The 18,239-nt window shown below is 40.3% G+C and overlaps 2 protein-coding genes across 3 annotated transcripts in view; both read left to right on the forward strand.

The window, feature by feature from the left end:
* The window catches only part of eva1bb (eva-1 homolog Bb (C. elegans)), a 519,072-nt gene that overhangs the window by 433,921 nt on the left and 66,912 nt on the right, over window positions 1-18,239 (forward strand). The gene's annotated exons all lie outside the window — the stretch shown is intronic.
* LOC125788965 (trafficking protein particle complex subunit 9-like) overlaps window positions 1-18,239 on the forward strand; it is a 294,345-nt gene that overhangs the window by 181,942 nt on the left and 94,164 nt on the right. The window lies entirely within an intron of this gene.

Consider the following 18,239-nt stretch of genomic DNA (forward strand, 5'->3'; position numbering starts at 1 on the left):
CAGCTACCTCCACGTGACCAACGCTTCTCAGCAGAGGAAACTGACCTGCTTGTTCACGCTCATTCATTCAGTTTACTTTTGATGTAAAAGATCAAGGTTTGTGCACTGCTGCATGTTCTTGTGTGTATAACAAGCAACAATTTACTGCCAAGATAGCAATGAACATCTGACTGTTGACATCTGTCTAGGTTGTATTCAGTCAGTGGAGCTCACTCTGATTTTCGCTGTCAAGATAGCAATACACCAGTGTGTACACTGTGTGAAATTGCCTTTTTACAACCACTTAGAACCACTCAAGAACCCACCTGAGACACCTGGGATAACATATCAACTACAAAGCAACTCTGTAGCAACCGTTTAAAAATATCATAGCAACCACCTGAGACACCTGGGATACCACAGCAACTATGAAACAACTCTGTAGCAACCACTAAGTAACCTCATAGCAACCGTCGAGACACCAGGGTAACCGCAGCGACTATGAAGCCACTCTGTAATAACACTTAGTAACCTTATAGCGACCACCAGAGACACCTTGGACACCACAGCAACTATGAAACAACTCTGTAGCAACTGCTTAGTAACCTCATAGCAACCACCTGAGACACCTGGGACACCACAGCAACTGCCTAGCAGCCACATCGCAACTACGAATCAACTCTGTAGCAACTGCTTAGTAACCTCTTAGCAACCGCCTGAGGCAACAGGGATAACACAGCAACTATGAAACAACTCAGTAGCAACCACTTAGTAACCTTATAGCAACCACCTGAGACACCAGGGATACCACACCAACTGCCTTTCAGCCACATTGCTAGTATGAATCAACTTTGTAGCAGCAACTTAGTGACCTCATAGCAACCACCTCAGACACCGGAGCAACCACACAATTTAGTAAACTCACAGCAACCACCTTAGACACCGGAGAAACCACACAATTTAGTAACCTCATATCAACCACCTCAGACACCTGGGAAAATACAGCAACTATAAAACAGCTCTGTAGCAACCTCTTAGTTTTCTCATAGCAATGTTTCGAGACACTGGGGATACCACAGCAACTGCCTAGCAACCACTTAAGACACCTGGGAAACCACAGCAATTACAAACCAACCTGATACTGTCACTTATTAATCTCATAACAAAAACCCTGGTATACCACAGCAACTGCCTAGCAGCCACATCGCAACTATGAATCAATTCTGTAGCAACCATTTACTAACCACATAGCAACCACCTGGCAACATCATGGAAAATCTTTTAACATCATTTACAACCATATCAACCACCTAGCAACAGAATAGCAACCATGTTGCAATACCATAGTTGTCGTCTAGGAACTACGAAACTATAGTAGCCCCATAGCAACCACCCAGTTAATGTCCTATAAGTGTAAAGAGAGAGAACGTGTAAATGAAATAGTTAACGGTCAGTGTGTGCACACTTCCAGTTACACACTCACTCTCTGCTGCAGGCAGTGCTTGACTTCCTCAGACCAAGGTCTCTTCTTCAACACACACACACACACACACACACACACTCATATAATTCAGTGCACTGGTTTGACACAGGCTGTCTCTCAGCGTGAAGAAAGCAGAGTCAGCTATAAAACACACTCCTCAGAGAGAGACTGACAGGCAGGGTACAGTCTCACACACCTGCAGCTCAGTGTGACGCTCACTTTCACTCTCTCTACACTCTCACACAGTGCTGGGGTTTATGTACTTTTGCTTTTATGCACGTCTCAATGGATTTAAAATGATTTATTTTAAATGATTATGATTTTAAATGTAGATTTTTAGTGTTAATTCTAAATATTGCAATAAACAGTTAGGAATTATTGCATTGTTTTTACCCAATACTTCCACTTTAACTGGCTCAAATGTAATGGAACAATCTAAAATATAATCATCATTAAAACAAATTTTAATACATGGATTAAATCATGTGTCTGTCTGTCTTTAAAAACCTTATTATTTATTTGGATAAAAGTATTGACCTCTATTATAGGAGTGTATCCTGCTTTTCTTTAACTTACAGTCTATGTCCTAGATTTTTTTGCTCGTAGCTGTGAGGATTTGATTGCAATCAGCCACATCGTAACTACGAATCAACTCTGTAGCAACCGCTTAGTAATCTCATAGCAACCACCTAGCAGCCACATCGAAACTAGGAATCAACCCTGTAGCAACTACTTAGTAACTTCATAGCAACCACCTGTAACACCTGGGATACCACAGCAACTGCCTAGCAACCACATCGTAACTACGAATCAACTCTGTAGCACACGCTTAGTAATCTTATAGCAACCACCTGAGACACCTGGAACACTTTAGCAAGTGCCTTTCAGCCACACCATAACTCTGAATTAACTCTGTAGCAACTGCTTAATAACCTCATAGCATCCACCTAAGACAACTGCCTAGCAACCACATTGAAACTACGAATTAACTCTGTAGTAACCCCTTAGTAATCTCATGGCAACCACCTGAGACATCTGGGATACCTCAGCAACCGCCTAGCAGCCACATCATAACTACTAATCAACTCTGTAGCAACCGCTTAGTAACCTCATAGCAATCACCTGAGACGACTGCCTAGCAACCACATCATAACTACGAATCAACTCTGTAGCAACTGCTTAGTAACCTCATAGCAATCACCTGAGACGACTGCCTAGCAGCCACATCGTAACTATAAATTAACTCTGTAGTTACAGTTTAGTAATTTTCATAGCAACCACCTGGGACACCTGGAAAACTTCAGCAAGTGCCTTTCAGCCACACCATAACTCTGACTTAACTCTGTAGTAACTGCTTAATAACCTTATAGCAACCACCTAAGACAACTGCCTAGCAACCACATTGCAACTACGAATTAACTCTGTAGTAACCCCTAAGTAATCTAATAGCAACCACCTGAGACATCAGGGATACCTCAGAAACCGCCTAGCAGCCACATCGAAACTACAGATCAACTCTGTAGCAACCACTTAGTAACCTCATAGCAACCACCTGTGACAACTGCCTAGCAGCCACATTGTAACTACTAATCAACTCTGTAGCAACCGCTTAGTAACCTCATAGCAACCACCTGTGACAACTGCCTAGCAGCCACATTGTAACTACTAATCAACTCTGTAGCAACCGCTTAGTAACCTCATAGCAACCACCTGAGACGACTGCCTAGCAACCACATCATAACTACGAATCAACTCTGTAGCAACCGCTTAGTAATCTCATAGCAACCACCTGAAACGACTGCCTAGCAGCCACATGGTAACTACTAATTAACTGTGTAGCAACTGCTTAGTAATCTCATAGCAACCACATGAGAAAACTGCCTTGGAGCCACATCATATTTACGAATCAACTCTGTAGCAACTGCTTAGTAACCTCATAACAACCACCTGAGACGACTGCCTAGCAACCACATTGTAACTACGATTCAACTCTGAAGCAACTGCTTAGTAACCTCAAAGCAACCACCTGAGGCACTTGCCTAGCAACCACATTGTAACTACAAATCAACTCTGTAGCAACCGCTTAGTAATCTCATAGCAACCACCTGAGACAACTGCCTAGCAACCACATCGTAACTACTAATCAACTCTGTAGCAACCGCTTAGTAATCTCGTTAATTTAGCTCAGAAAACAGTTAGCATGTTAGCTTAGCAGTTAGCTGTTATGCTAAATCAAAAGCCCCAGGTTTATGTAAAGATGTTCACTAATAATAATACAGAACCTCTTTTTTTATTGTACTTTGATTATTATAAATCATTTTTGTACTTTACTAAATAAACTTTCAATCGGATGCGGTTTTCATTTTCCAGCAGGACTTGGCACACTGCCCACACTGCCAAAAGTACCAATTGGTCTTAGTTATATAATATTCTAATTTTCTGAGACACTGATTTTTGGGTTTTAATTGGCTGCAATCCATAATCACAACAATAAAATAAATAAACACTTAAAATAGATCACTCTGTGTTTAATACATCTATGTAATATATGAGTTTACATTTTTTAAACTGAATAACTGAAATAAAGTAACTTTTGAGTGATATTCTAATTTTTGAGTTGCGCTAGTATTGTGTATCTCTAATGTTTTTTTTTCTCTTTGATTCCTTGGCAGGTGTGTATTGTCCGATATGTTGTAGATGTGCCCTGTAATCCCCTCACACACACACAAACACACACACTCACTCTGGCTCTGTTATCTGTGGTTTATTCAGCCCTGTCAGACCTGCTGTATTCTCAACAGAGCGTCTCACCTGCAGATCCCGCCCCCTCCCTCATCTCCTCGTTTGCCCTCTGCCGGCCGCCCGCCGCTGAGCCGGGTTGAGCCGAGCTCAGGGTCACGTGACCCTAATTCACCCTCTCCTGCTGATCTGAGTCTGTGCTGAGGAGCGCCGGTACAATCCCCTGAAGCCCGGAGTGTGAGGTAGAACACAGAGACACACAGGCTGATTGAAGTCGGTTCAGAAGCAGTGCGCTCTGGGTAAATCCGGCCCACCCAGAGCGAGCCAGGCCAATTATCCTCCCCGGGATCCCCGAGTACTCTGCCAAGAGGCGGCCGGGGGGACTGTTCATTGTTCCTCTCATTTTTCCATTTGAAAGGTTCTTTTTGTTATTTTTGCTGATAAATCAGAGTGCTTTGTGTTCAGAGTATTTAAAGATGAGTCCTGGCTTTTGCTAGAACCTCAATAAGAGATGAATAATTATACGTACAGTTTGGTCTGCAGTTTAAGTGCATTTTCTGCACCAAGCTTCATGTTTTACCTTTGTAACATTGTTTTGTACGCTTAGTTTTGGTTTCACACTGCAGTTTAGTGATAGATCACACTAAACAACCTTTACATAGGACAGAAAGTAAGAAAATTTGTATTCGGTAGTTTGTTTCTTTATTGTAACATTTGTGGGAGGAGCGATAGAGCTGAGTATGTGGGTTTTGCCCATGAAAAATTTGCCAAATGTTCTCTGCCAATGCCGAGCATCTTATTATTCTGACATTGACTCGTTTGGTGTTTTGGTGTTTGAGGATCTTCTTGGGGTTTTGTCTTTTTGGGGTTTTACCTTCTCTGTTGAAGAGAGGAGGTGTAAAATGCACTTTTGTTCTAGTAAAACATGATAAAAAGTTCTTACCTTTGATGAATAGCACACCTCCGTTCTCCCACAGTGTTCAGAGATCCAGAAATTTAAACAGTTTGTCCAAACACCCTTCAGACTGGGTGATACGGGGCATAATTTACCCTGATAAATCACTTTTTACACTGTTATCCAGCTCAAAGTAGCTCCACACCTTCTTGCTAGAATCCAAAAAGAGAGCCCTGACATTTAAAACGAGGCATTAATAACTGAAAAAGTGCACAAGAAGCTTATTAAAACCTGTTTATATCCTATAATACTAGCTTCAGCTCCAAGTGCCGGCATTACTCCTGGCACCGGCTGATACACTATGCGGACTCTACTCTACTCTGGGGCATTACTCGTGATACACACTCGTGATATGGCGGGTGCATCCTAAAAGAATCTTTAAAATGTCTAAAATGTGCTAAATAAGTAACTAAAGGCAACTTGTCTGAACCATTCAACTCTCCTTGGACTTTAGATTAGATTGTAGACTGTAGATTATCTTTGACCCCCGGTGATATGTTGGGACATGTTGGGGCATTACATTTGACCTGTAGTTTGTACTTCATGAACCCCTTAAGATCCCAGTTCGAGAGCCATGGCTATCCAGATCATGCAAGGTCTAGCGGATGCATCCTTAAAGAGGCTTAAAATGTCTAAAACTAAAGGAAAATTGTCTGGACCATTCAATACTTTTTAGACTTCTGAATTATGGGTGTTCTAAAAACTTTGAATGGTGCTGTAGATTATCTTTGACCCCTGGCGATCTGTTGGGGCATGTTGGGGCATTAGTAGTGATAGGAGTGGGCTGAGTAATTGGCCTTTCAAACTGGGGAGAAAATTAGGTACAATTTGGTAAGGTAAATAAGCCTTAAGACTGTTATTTTCCCTAAAAAAACACTCAAGATACCAGTTTGAGAGCCATGGATATCCATATCAAGCAAAGTATAGCAGATTGCTAATTAAAGGAAACCGGCTTGTCTAGACCATTCAACACTCCTTAGACTTCTGAATTGTGGATGTTCTGAACATTTTGAATGGTGCCGTAGATCATCTTTGACCCCTGGTGACCTATTGGAGCATGTTGGGGCTTTTCTAATAAAAAGTCCTGAGGAGTGCGCTGGGTAATTGGCCTTCCAAATTGGGCAGAAAATGGAATAAACCTTTAAAAAAAAGGCAAAGGAGACTCAAGAACATTATAACCATTATTACCAAGATGGCAAAAGATAGGCCACAAAAGTAAGAAGTGTTCTTCAATGTTTGACCTGTAGTGTGTACCTCACTAAAACCTTAAGATCCTAATTTGAGACCCAAGCAAAGTAGAGCAGATGCATCCTAATGTGCTAAAATTTCTAACTAAGGGAAGCTGGAATACCTAAACCATTTAACTGTCCTTAGGTTTCTGAATTGTTGGTGTTCTAAAAACTTTTAATGGTAGTGTAGATCATCTTTGACCCCATGTAATCTGTTGTGGCATGTTGGGACATTACTAGTGATTGGTCCTAAGGGGTGCTCTTGGTAATTGAGCTTCCGAATTGGGATGAAAATGGGATACAAATTTAAAAACAAGGTAAAGAACCCTTAAGAACATTAAAACCATTGTGAGAGCCATGGCTATCCAGATGCATCCCAAAACGATTGATCGACCAACCCAACCCAACCCAACCTACCTCAATCGATCAACTGATTGATTAGCCCAGGCCACACTAGTTGGGGTTGTTCTAAATTGTTTGACCATGAATGTTTACCTCATAAACCCCTTAAGATCCCAGTTTGAGAGCCATGGCTATCCAGATCAAGCAATGTTGGTGGGTGCAAGCCAACTTGCCTTGACCCTTTGACTCTTTTTGGACTTCTGAATCATGGGGAACGCTAGTGTAGATCATCGAGTTCTGGTGGTCAGGGATCTGTGTTTTTGGAGATCTGATCGAGGCCTTGTCCACTGGTTATGTATTGGTTTGAGGAGGGTGGTGTGAGTAGGAGGTGCAGTGAGAGATGGATGAAGCTTGCTGGCGGTGTTGAGCGTTGGCTCGTCAGAAAGCATACGGCGGCGGGTGAAGAACAGCGAGGGAACGTAGGCCTGCGTCTAATTAGCTATTTGTGGAGCTGTGTTTGTGGAGCTGGAGGTGTCAGGTGGGGTTATGCTGTCTGGGTGGAGCAGTGTGATAATCAGCTATTTGAAGCTGCTTTTTTCGGAGCTATTTTCTGCTAACAGTTGTGAAAGTGTGGTGAGGCGGCTGAGTGAGGCGCTTTAATTAGAAGGCATGAGGACAGTCTGGAGAGTTCCTGTGAAATCGGAGGTGTAAATTGCAGCACGGAGCTGCGCTAGCGCCGTCTTCGCTCTGGCTTTGGCGGCGATGTGAAACTCGAGGCTTTTTGAAATAGAAGTTTAGTAGCACGTTTGCTAAATCTGTGTATGTGTTAACGGAGAACACAGGAGGAACACAAGCAATAGTCTGGACGAAAACTCGGTGGTACACTGTGTAATGATACAGCAGGGCATGGGGGTCTGGGAATGTTTCTACGTTTTTTTCTTTATCTGTAAGGTTTTGCTTTATTTTTATCCTGCTTTTGTTGGTGCAATTGTCTCTACTGTCTGGCTGAGCAACTTGAACAGTTTGAATCCATGCTGCTTCTCCATCAGCAGCAGGAGACTGAGAGAGAGAGTGAGAGAGAAAGAGAGAGAGTACAGTAGGTCATTCTGCTTCTCCATCAGCAGCCAGATTTTAAAAGATATTACAGTAGATCATGCTGCTTCTCCATCAGCAGACAGAGTCTGAGAGAGAGAGAGAGTACAGTAGGTCATGTTGTTTTTCCATCAGCAGCCAGAGTCTAAAAGAGAGAGAGTACAGTAGGTCATGCTGCTTCTTCTCCATCAGCAGCCGGAGTCCGAGAGAGAGAGAGAGAGAGAGTACAGTAGGTCATGCTGTTTCTCCATCAGCAGCCAGAGTCTGAGAGAGAGAGAGAGAGAGAACAGTAAGTCATGCTGCTTCTCCATCAGCAGCCGGAGTCTGAGAGAGAAAGAAAGTACAGTAGGTCATGCTCTTTCTCCATCAGCAGCCGGAGTCTGAGAGAGAGAGAGTACAGTAGGTCATGATGCTTCTTCTCCATCAGCAACCGGAGTCTGAGAGAGAGAGAGTACAGTAGGTCATGATGCTTCTTCTCCATCAGCAGCCGGAGTCTGAGAGAGAGAGTACAGTAGGTCATGATGCTTCTTCTCCATCAGCAGCCGGAGTCTGAGAGAGAGTACAGTTAAAGTGCAATACACACCGGCGCGATACACAAAGCAGTTCAACTCAATTGAAGATTTTGCCTACATAGAAATACTGTACAACCCCGCTACAGTAAATGTAATGACTAAAATGGAACTGCATACGGATTGGATTCCTTTTTACATTAAAACCTTTTGCCATTTGTGAAACCTAGTGGATCACAGACCTACCCAATGAAAAAGATGTTTTAAAACAATGAAAATGTAATTTTTGAGTTCTGTTATATCAGCCCTCCAAACACTGGATCTGTTGCTATCTAGCATTGAGGTATTAAATAGAAAAGTTCTTAAATTGAAAGCTAAATCAGGTAGGTGGTTGGTAGAGCATCTATTCCTAATAAGACTTATTAGTGCACCACTTAAGGTGGAATGGGAAATTCCAAGAACCAAGTGGAAACCGCTCAAATCTTCAGCCCTTTTGTTTTAAACCAATTTCCGCACCCAAAACAAATGAAGTAAAGTCGTTAGCGCTGTGTGAAGTTGTGAAGTCGGTACAGTACAGTGTTCTTTTCTTATTAAAGCTAAATCTGGCCGTGAGTCCAAATGTCACAGCAAACGTAACTACAGTGAGTCAATTGAGCAAAGGTCAGATATAAATGGTCCACAAACACTCGTCCGCTGTGGCGGTAGCTGCGATTTAGCCTGGGATGCTCGGCGCTGTAGCTTAAAATGCTAGATATGGTGTTTTTCTTTGACTTCTAACTTCCTGAAAATTGAATGTTGTTACAGTGAAACCAAATTTCCTGTTGTGGAATCTATCTATCTATATTGTTCATATTATATTATTTTCTAAGTGGATGCATTCATGGATATACGTTGCTTTAACTAGGAACTCCTTTAATCCTTAGAACCCTACTGACGGATTTTCTGTCCAAAATCTCACCTTGTGTTCTCAGCTTAATTACTCAGGAATCCCTTCACACATAAACATAATCCATATATGATTAGAAAGGGCGGAGCTTACTCTTTCTAAAAATAGTGATCATATTCCAGTGCAGTAAAGCTAAATCTACAAGAAACTCATTGAGAAAAACACCTAAAAAACAATATTATTTACCTTTAGTGCTTCAAACATATTTATATGATGTTTCAAACCAAATAATATCAGTGTCACGTCTTGGCCTCGTCTCGTGTCTCTGTGTGCATTCCCCACGTGACCTGTGCTCCCCTGTGTCTCCCGTCTCAGTACTTTTCCACATGTGTTTCTAATTTGTAGCTCCGCCCCTCGTTACCTGTTTCCCCAGGTGTTCATTGTTTCATGTTTAGTATAAATAGTACTTGTTAGTCTACGTTTGCTGTCGGTCTTTGCACCTTCCCCCGTTGTTTGTCTTGCCACGTTCGCTATAGTTATTTCCACGTTCTCTAGTTCTTCGTTTTGTATTTATCTCCGTTTATTCCCTGTATATTTCTAGTTTGTTTTCTTGTTTGGTTATCGGTCACGTTATTTCTAGTCACGTTTAGTTCCTGTTTGTTTCTTTGTTTATGTTGTATATATTTACGTATTTATCCCTTGTATATATTTCCTCGCCCTGTTTTGTTATTATCTGTTTCACGTTTTTTCCCTGTTTGTTTATGCACCTATTTATATCCGTTATTCCCCTGTTTGTTTATTTGTTTCTTTGTTATTTAATAAAGTCTGGTCTTACCCGCATTTACGTCCGCCTCCCGTCTGGTTCCCGCGTTACAATCAGTAAATAAAGACTCCAAAGTGTCCACAGAAAAAAGTGCTTTACCTGCTTTACTCAAACTAAAGCTAGGTATGGTGTGCGCACTACTTTATATAGTGTTTATTTTACTTGCACATTTTTACTTTAAGTAGTTATTTTGCACTAAACATTTTTATTTATTTAGACTAAATATTTACATTTTTGTATATAATTTTCTTTGTGTGTCCTGATTAAAATACTGAAAGGCATAGGCTGCTCTGAGTGTCAGGTTTTTAGTATCTACATGTATCCTAGAGGTGTGATTATTGATTATCAAGATAAATAAATCCGCCTGATGCTGTTTCCCCATGTATTTTATCAAAGTAATAATTAATAAACCATGTAATGAACTCAGATCATCAACATTCTTATGCTTTTAACTCATAAACACTCTAGTCTAACCATTGTTAAACATATATCTTAGGTGTGAATATATTTAAAGTCTATACATTTAAAAATAGATAAAATGTAAAAAAAAAAAAAACAGGCACTTGGTAAAATTTTGAGCAAAACATGATCAGTTCCAGGAAAATAGAACAATTCTGCTTCCTTTTACATTTTAAATGATGATATTTTTGAGCAGCCGTATGTCTTCTGGAGTAAAAGAGATCAGGGCATGTGACTGTCTGATATAATTACTGTGTTATAAGACCTGAAAGAGAAAAAACACACAAAACAGCCTAGAGTTCAAAGGGTTAACAGTCCAGAAAATCCAGAAATCAGGCAGAGAACGCTCTGTGAACCAGTGAAATCCATATTCCAAGACCTTTTCATCGTAGTTTCTCACTTTCTTCATTTTGGGCGTTTCGTTCTGAACCTGAATCTTTGATTCAGATTGAGATTGAAGAGTCAAGTAGAACGGCAAATGAGTCGGTTTGATGCAGTGAAAATAAAACTAAAATACATGTAAAAAAAAAAAAAAACACCTATTTTAAACATGCAGTACCTGAATCAAGCCTGAGAATGAGTTGGTTTGATTCAGTAATGAAAAAAAAAATTGGTGCCCAACTCTGATTCATCGCAAATTTAGCTCAGACCCTACTGGAAATATATCATAGGTTTAAGACCCAGAAACGTCAGGAAACATTTACGACTGATGTTCTTTTAAGCAAATCAGCTTCCTCCAATCTGCTCCCAAGGCCACGCCCCTGTCCTGCATGTTTCGCACCCCTAGTTCCCGGGTGCGAGTGTTAAATGTGGGTGAAATGCAGTGTGCTGCTGTGCAACGGCTGTAAAGTGTTTCTAATTCTAATTAAAGCTCACAGCTGCTCACAGTCTGCTGTTGTTTGGAGGCGTGGATGTGATTTGTCTGTGTTTGTCTGTGTGTCCAAAACCTTTTTCTCATGAATGCATCTATTCAGTGCTGACTCAGATGTGCAAATGCACACACACACAGATTGTCTAGTACAGGGGGTCCAAACTTTTTTGTTGGGGGCCAGAAGGAGAAATATATCTGAAGTCACGGGCCACAGACTCTAATGAAATATACCACTTTAAATAATACTTTTTCCTGATTATTTCATTTACACACCATTTTACTTGACTTATCTTAGACAGTGTTTTGTAAACCAAGATTTTTCAAATTGATGTTTAATTTCATGATGTCTCTTAATAATAAACTCCTTAATTACGGCAACTTTTAGACTCTTTGGCCCGTTTTTCTGCGCTAGAAATGTGCACCCTCTCCTCTTTTAGACTCTTTGGCCCGTTTTTCTGCGCTAGAAATGAGCACCCTCTCCTCTTTTAGACTCTTTGGCCTGTTTTTCTGCACTAGAAATGCGCACTCTCTCCGCTTTTAGACTCTTTGGCCCGTTTCTGACACCTAGCGTTCAAACTTTCAATCTCACATTATAAAAACCTGCTTAACAGCGGGCCAACTTTTATTCTATTTCTGAAATACCTCGCGGGCCACTCCAAAAAAGGAAACAGGCCGCAAGTAGCTACAGTAGAGAATTACTGCCAGTTGATGAATAGGACTCTTTGAATAAATACTTCATAGCAGTGCTCCAATTGTTAGTGCAAATTATTTTTTTGAACAGTAGAGACAAACAAAAAATGAACAGAAAATATAAATATGATAGTGTATGTATATTTTTCCAAATAATGTATGTCCTGGGTTAAAAAAGCCTAGATAGTTCTCCTAGAAGAACTTTAATTCTGTGTTTGGAGCAGGCCATAACATCAGTAATATAGAGAAGATTGAGACTAAGATAAGAAACATTACAGTGGTGTAAAAAAGTATTCTCCCCCTTACAGATTTCTTTTGTTTTTGCATTTTTGTCATATTTTTCCAATTATCAAACAAACTTTAATATCAGACAAATATAACATGACTAACCAAAAAAACACTTTTTAAATTATAATTTTATTTATTAAGAGGACAAAAAAACTATCCAAACCAGTCTATCCCTGTATGAAAAAGTCTTTCATATCTCTGTGGAGGAATTTAGTTCCACTCTTCTCTACAGAATTGTTTTAATTCAGACACACTGGAGGATTTTCCAGCATAAACGTCCTGTTTAAGATCATCTACAGCATCTCAATCAGACTTTAACTAGACCCTCCAAAACCTTCATTTAGTTTATTTTTTTTAAATCATTCAGAGGTGAACTTTTTGTTTGTGTGTTTTGGGTCATTGTCCTGCTGCAGAACCCAAGTACTCCTGAGCTTGAGGTCACTAAGCAACAGATGGGCGTTTTATAGTTTTACTCCAGACGACGGGACACACACCTTCCAAAAAGTTCCACTTTTGTCACGCCAGTCCAAAGAATATTTACCTAAAGTTCTGGAGATCATCAACATGTTAGTTGGTAAATGTGAGATTGGAGACCATGTTCACCCAGTCTCTTTATTCTTATTATTGAATCATTAACACTGATCTTAACTGAGGTGAGTGAGATCCTGCAGTTCTTTAAATGTAGTTCTGGGTTCTTTTGGGATCTCCTGGATGAGTTCTTCAGGCCCTTTTGGAGTCATTTTGTTCGGTCGGCCGGTCACTCCTGGGAAGGTTCACCAGTGTTCCATGTTTTTTCTCCATAAGTGAATAATAGTGAATCACTGTGCAATTACGTCTTCCTAGCAGTGTTTTAAATTCTAGTAGCTCTTTCTTGGTCAGTAGAGACAGTTACTCCAACCAAAGCAGAATAAACTCTTTTTAATACCATTGATTTATAGAAAAACAGCCACAGTATTTTTCCCCTAATAGTGTAGCTCCTGTGAATAAAAAAACAGCCTAGATAGTTCTCCTAGAAGAACTTTAATACTGTGTAGTTTTATAGAGGTCTGTAACGTTGGTGATTTAGAGAAGATTGAGACTGAGATACGGAGCGTTATGTGTCTTTGGGACTTTTATTATAGAGTTTCAGATTCAGTGCTTTATCCTGCACTTGCTTTATGTAGCTTTGGGAGTCTTTTACATCAGCTCTGAGTGTCTAGTATCTAGTCTCATCTCCTTTTTTAGAGGTTTAAGCGGTTGTTGTTTGTTGTTATCCTGGTTTGAACTGAGACTTTAGGAAGTGTATAGTTTTTCATATTAAAGCTGTTGCTGATGATACTCAAATGATTTAAGTCTGTTTTATATAAAATTGGAGATTTCTAAACAATACCCAACTATTTTGAGTTAGTTGAACATTTGTGGGCACATATACTGTACTATTCACACTGAGATCTTAGAGTAGCTGTTGCCATTAACAGCTTCTTTTCTATTGGCTTCTGTCACTATCTATTTGCATACTGGGTGTGTCCAACAGTTTCTGACTAACACTCACCATCAGTGTGTAGTGATTCCCCCTGGGCTACCTTACAAATAAATCTTAATCTTAACTTCCCCTTTAGTTGTAGTAACTTGATGTTTTAATTTATGATAACTCAAGTTTTCAATGCCAATTACTCATAACTTAAAAGAATTTAAGCAAAGAGGCTGCCTTAAAAAAGTTAAGTAAACTCAACTTATCCGGTCTTACAGTATAACAATAATAAAAAAGTTGAATCAACTTCCCCTTTAGATGTTCTAAGTTACGCTAACTTTAGTTTTCATTACCCTTTACTTAACTTTTTTAAGGCAACCGGTTTCCTCAATTTTTTTAAAGTAAATTCAACTTATCCGAACTTACAGTGTGGTGTAAAGTTGTGTATGGGGTCCTGAGGTTCGGTGTGTGTGTGTGTGTGTGTGTGTGAGAGAGAGAGTGTGTGTTGTCTGCAGTGTGTGTCCTCCCTCCCGGTCGGTAGCGCAGCAGTAAATTATTAATAATTCTTGGTGACAGTCGTCTGCTCTCGCGCTCTGTCAGCTTTCTTCACATCACACACTCTTCATCACTTCATCTCCACTGACAGAGACGAGCTCTCCTCCAGCACTGCTCCCTCACTCCCTCACCTTCAGCTCTCTCTCTCTCTCTCTCTTTCTCTCAGTATACAGTCTCTCTCTCTCTCTCTCTCTCTCTCTCTCTCGTTGTCTCTTCTCCTCTTTCTCTCATTTGCTTCTCCTGTTTTTTCTCTCTCTGTATTTTTTCAGTGATGTGAGTCTGTTATTGGTTCTGAGCTATTTTGATTGCTGGAACCCCTCAGCAGTCCTCCGCTGCTATTTCTATTCATTCACTCATTTGTTTTCCCCGAATAGCCACTGCAAAGTCTTGGTCTTGACTGAATCTCAGAGTGCTCTGATCTCAGTGTTGACTCCAAATAGACTATTGCAAAGTCTTGGTCTGGACTTGACTTTATTGAGGTTTGGCTCAAAACTTGAACTCAATCACTGTTGCAAAGGCATGGATTTGATGTGTCTTAAACCCTGGGATTAGTTTCTCAGTGGGTTCTGGGGTAATTTTCTCTTTTATGGGGTTTTTTTTATACCCTATGATTTTTTTCCCGTCCGGAACGACCAAGTACATGTTTTTTTTTTGTTTTACAGACGTCCTCTGAGATAAAAAAAAATTATCTCTGTTTTTGAACTCTGAACTCTGTGGTCCTAAGTTAATTTTAGTCCCGTCCGGATCCACATCTCTGAGTTTCGTCTCCTCGCATTTAATAAAATAGCTATTTGTCCACTATCACGCAGCGTAATTACACTTTGGGCGCTTGGGCGTTGGTCTTGGTCTTGACTTGGACTTATCTGCTGCAAAGTCTTGGTCTTAACTTGCACTTATCTGCTCTAAAGTCTTGGTCTTGGTCTTGGATGTATGTGCTCCAAAGTCTTTGTTTGGACCTGGACTTATCTGCTGCAAAGTCTTGGTCTTGACTTTTACTCTTCTGCTTCAAACTCTTGGTCGTGACCTGGACATGTCTGCTGCACAGTCTTGGTCTTGACTTGGACTAATACTCTCCAAAGTCTTGGTCTTGATCTCGACTTACCTGCTGCAAAGTTTTGGTCTTGACTTGGACTCATCTGCTTTAAATTCTTTCTCTTGGTCTTGGACTAATACTCTTCAAAGTCTTGGTGTTGACTTGAACTTGTCTGCTGCAAAGTCTGGTCTTAACATGGCTCAGTGTGTCCTGGTGTTGTTGCCCTAAACTTCTTCCATTGAAGTCCTGGTCTTGACTTGTATTTGACTATATAGATGCTGCGTCTTCGATTTGACTAATAATAGGTCTTATCTTGGACTCGATCGCTGACTCTGATGTAAAGTGTCCTGGTTTTGTCTCTAATGGCCTTCACTAATACACCTCCTCTTATGTCTCTTACCTTTGGATGGGCTCCAAGACCTTTTAAAGTAATGGTATAATTAAACTATCTGCCTAATTAGGCCTTAAATTAAGAATCTAAACCCCAATCAATTATGTTAATTGTAATTACCTGCTGATTTTTAATACTCCTTTCATTTCAGAGTCTGCTGAAAAGACCACAGTATAGCAACATTTAACACAGCCTATAGTCTTTGCAGTTGAAGTAATGCATGTTACTACATGATCATCTGTCCGGATGGTTATTCTATCCGAGCGATTGTTTGTTGAATTGTTTGAATTGTATTTGTAATATAGTGGTACTTAAATAAAGTCAAGAGAATTATGGGATGCACCATCTTGGTCTCGACTTGAAGTCAATCTGTTCAGGTCTTCATGTTGACTTTAACTGGACTTGAGTCCTATTGTACACCCTGTGCAAAGTGCGTTGTGATGCTCATTGCTATCTTACACCCCGTCAACAGTCTATTTTCACGCCTCAGAGTGTCAGAGTTTAGGAATACATCTACACTGATGGGTGTGATGGTCTGGAAGTGAGGTGTGTTCAGGTACATTTCTGGTGTGTTCCTATTTTGCAGGTGCGCCACTGACTGATTAAAACCCTGACAACAGTTAACAGTCAGCTACCCAATCCTATCTTAGCCATGCAGCAGTTCCAAATCCAGCTTTTAACTCAACTCTAAACAGAATAAAGAATAAAATAACACTGCTGTTCTGGTGTATCTTTACTGTGTAAACTCACAGCTCAGTATCGGTCTCTGCTGAGATGCACAAAACCACCATTCTGTTAAGATACTAAAGCGCCAAAGTCAGAGCTCACCTGCCTCATAAAGGGAATGACAACTGACACACTAATTTTGGGAGTAACGTGAAACAAACCAATCAGTGTGTCACTTGCTCATCATTTTCTTTAAGAACCAGATGAGCTCTGACTTTGGCAGATTGCTATTTTAACGATGCAGCTACCTGGACGTGTCCAACGCTTCTTTGCTTGTTTACGCTGTGAAGGAGCTCCAGCATCTCATTTACAATATATACGTAAGGCATAAAAATAGAGTGTTTTAGGGGTGTAAGATAGCAATGAGCATCGCTAAGCGTCTAAGTGCCTAGGATGTACGATAGAACCCTATGTGTCCTGCAACTTTTGGTTTTGTTGACTCGAAATCAAATGCTGGTTATATTGAAATACATATATGTGTTGTAAAGGTAGTTTGATATAATAAGGATAAGGAGAAATTATGGGATGTAAAGCCTCTCTCCTCAGTAATACTCATTGAGAAATCGTATATTAAAGCTGTTCGGCATTAAGAACTGCAGAGTCGAGCAGAAGAATACACTGTGAGCTGTTGCTAATGCACAACTTCCACAACAGGCGAGATGTTCTTTCTTTATCTGAGGAACATTCTTCTTTCTTCTCCCTAATTAAGTTCACCTTAGCTGCAAATACCAGTCTGTAGACCTGACCTCAATTATTGAGTTCCTGTTTCTCTTATTGTTTTTCTGCTGTGGAGTAGAAATGGGTTTTAGAATTAAAAAGCGAAAGGAGCCCCATGCAAACGTCTGATCACCCCAGGAGGTTCCAGCTCTATGATCATTTCTTTCCAGGGTCTGAGACCTGAATTAGCTTGTTAGAGCCATGGGGTTGTTCTCAGCCTTTCTTAGGAAAGGTCAGGTGATGCAAATTTTTAAAAAGTTTTTATCAACTTTTTAAGGTCATTTCAAACCTTGTCCTAATAATAATAATCAGCAGCCATGAGCTCCTCTAGCCAGTACACAATATTTAGAGTACTCTGGTAAAACTCTTAAACAATGCATTAGTAGTAGCAGATTAATAAAAATGCTACTTAAGTACTGGAAGTACATTGGTTTTTATTTAAAATCTGGTGCAATTAATCTACCGTATGTTTTGGACTATAAGGTGCACTTTAAAATTTGTCAGTGCTTTCTGTAATCTCTGGTTCTCCTTATGTAAAATTTCTACCAGTCAGGTATTAAAGAGCAGTAAAATCACTCTGCTGAAGTACAGAGTTATAAGGGTGAGTTTTTTTGCAGTGAAGTTTCTCCAGCACTAAGGCTGGGGGCAGCAGCATTAGCATTAGCCGCTAACAGCACCGCTAGCTCTTTCGCCGTCCAGAGGCAAGTATATCGGACTGTAGTCTGTAGTCTGTGTGATAGTGCCCTGGGTTACCAGAACACTCAGGATTCCTCAGTTTAGCGACTAAGGCTAATGCTAATGCTATTGCTGCTGCACCCAGCCTAAGTACTGTAGAAACTGCTAGAAAGATGCTAGGGGTCTTTGGGTCCTCAGGTGGCTCTGCAATGATAACAAGCTGTACTGATTTTGTACTGGAAATCACTGCCTGAGCCCAGAACCACTTCCAGAAATCATTACTGTCTTTGAATTATTAAATGCAGTTTAATTAAAGCTGCATCATGCAGATAAAAATGTCATATGTC

This window comes from Astyanax mexicanus, unplaced genomic scaffold (genome assembly GCF_023375975.1).
Source record: "Astyanax mexicanus isolate ESR-SI-001 unplaced genomic scaffold, AstMex3_surface scaffold_31, whole genome shotgun sequence".
Taxonomy (NCBI): domain Eukaryota; kingdom Metazoa; phylum Chordata; class Actinopteri; order Characiformes; family Acestrorhamphidae; genus Astyanax; species Astyanax mexicanus.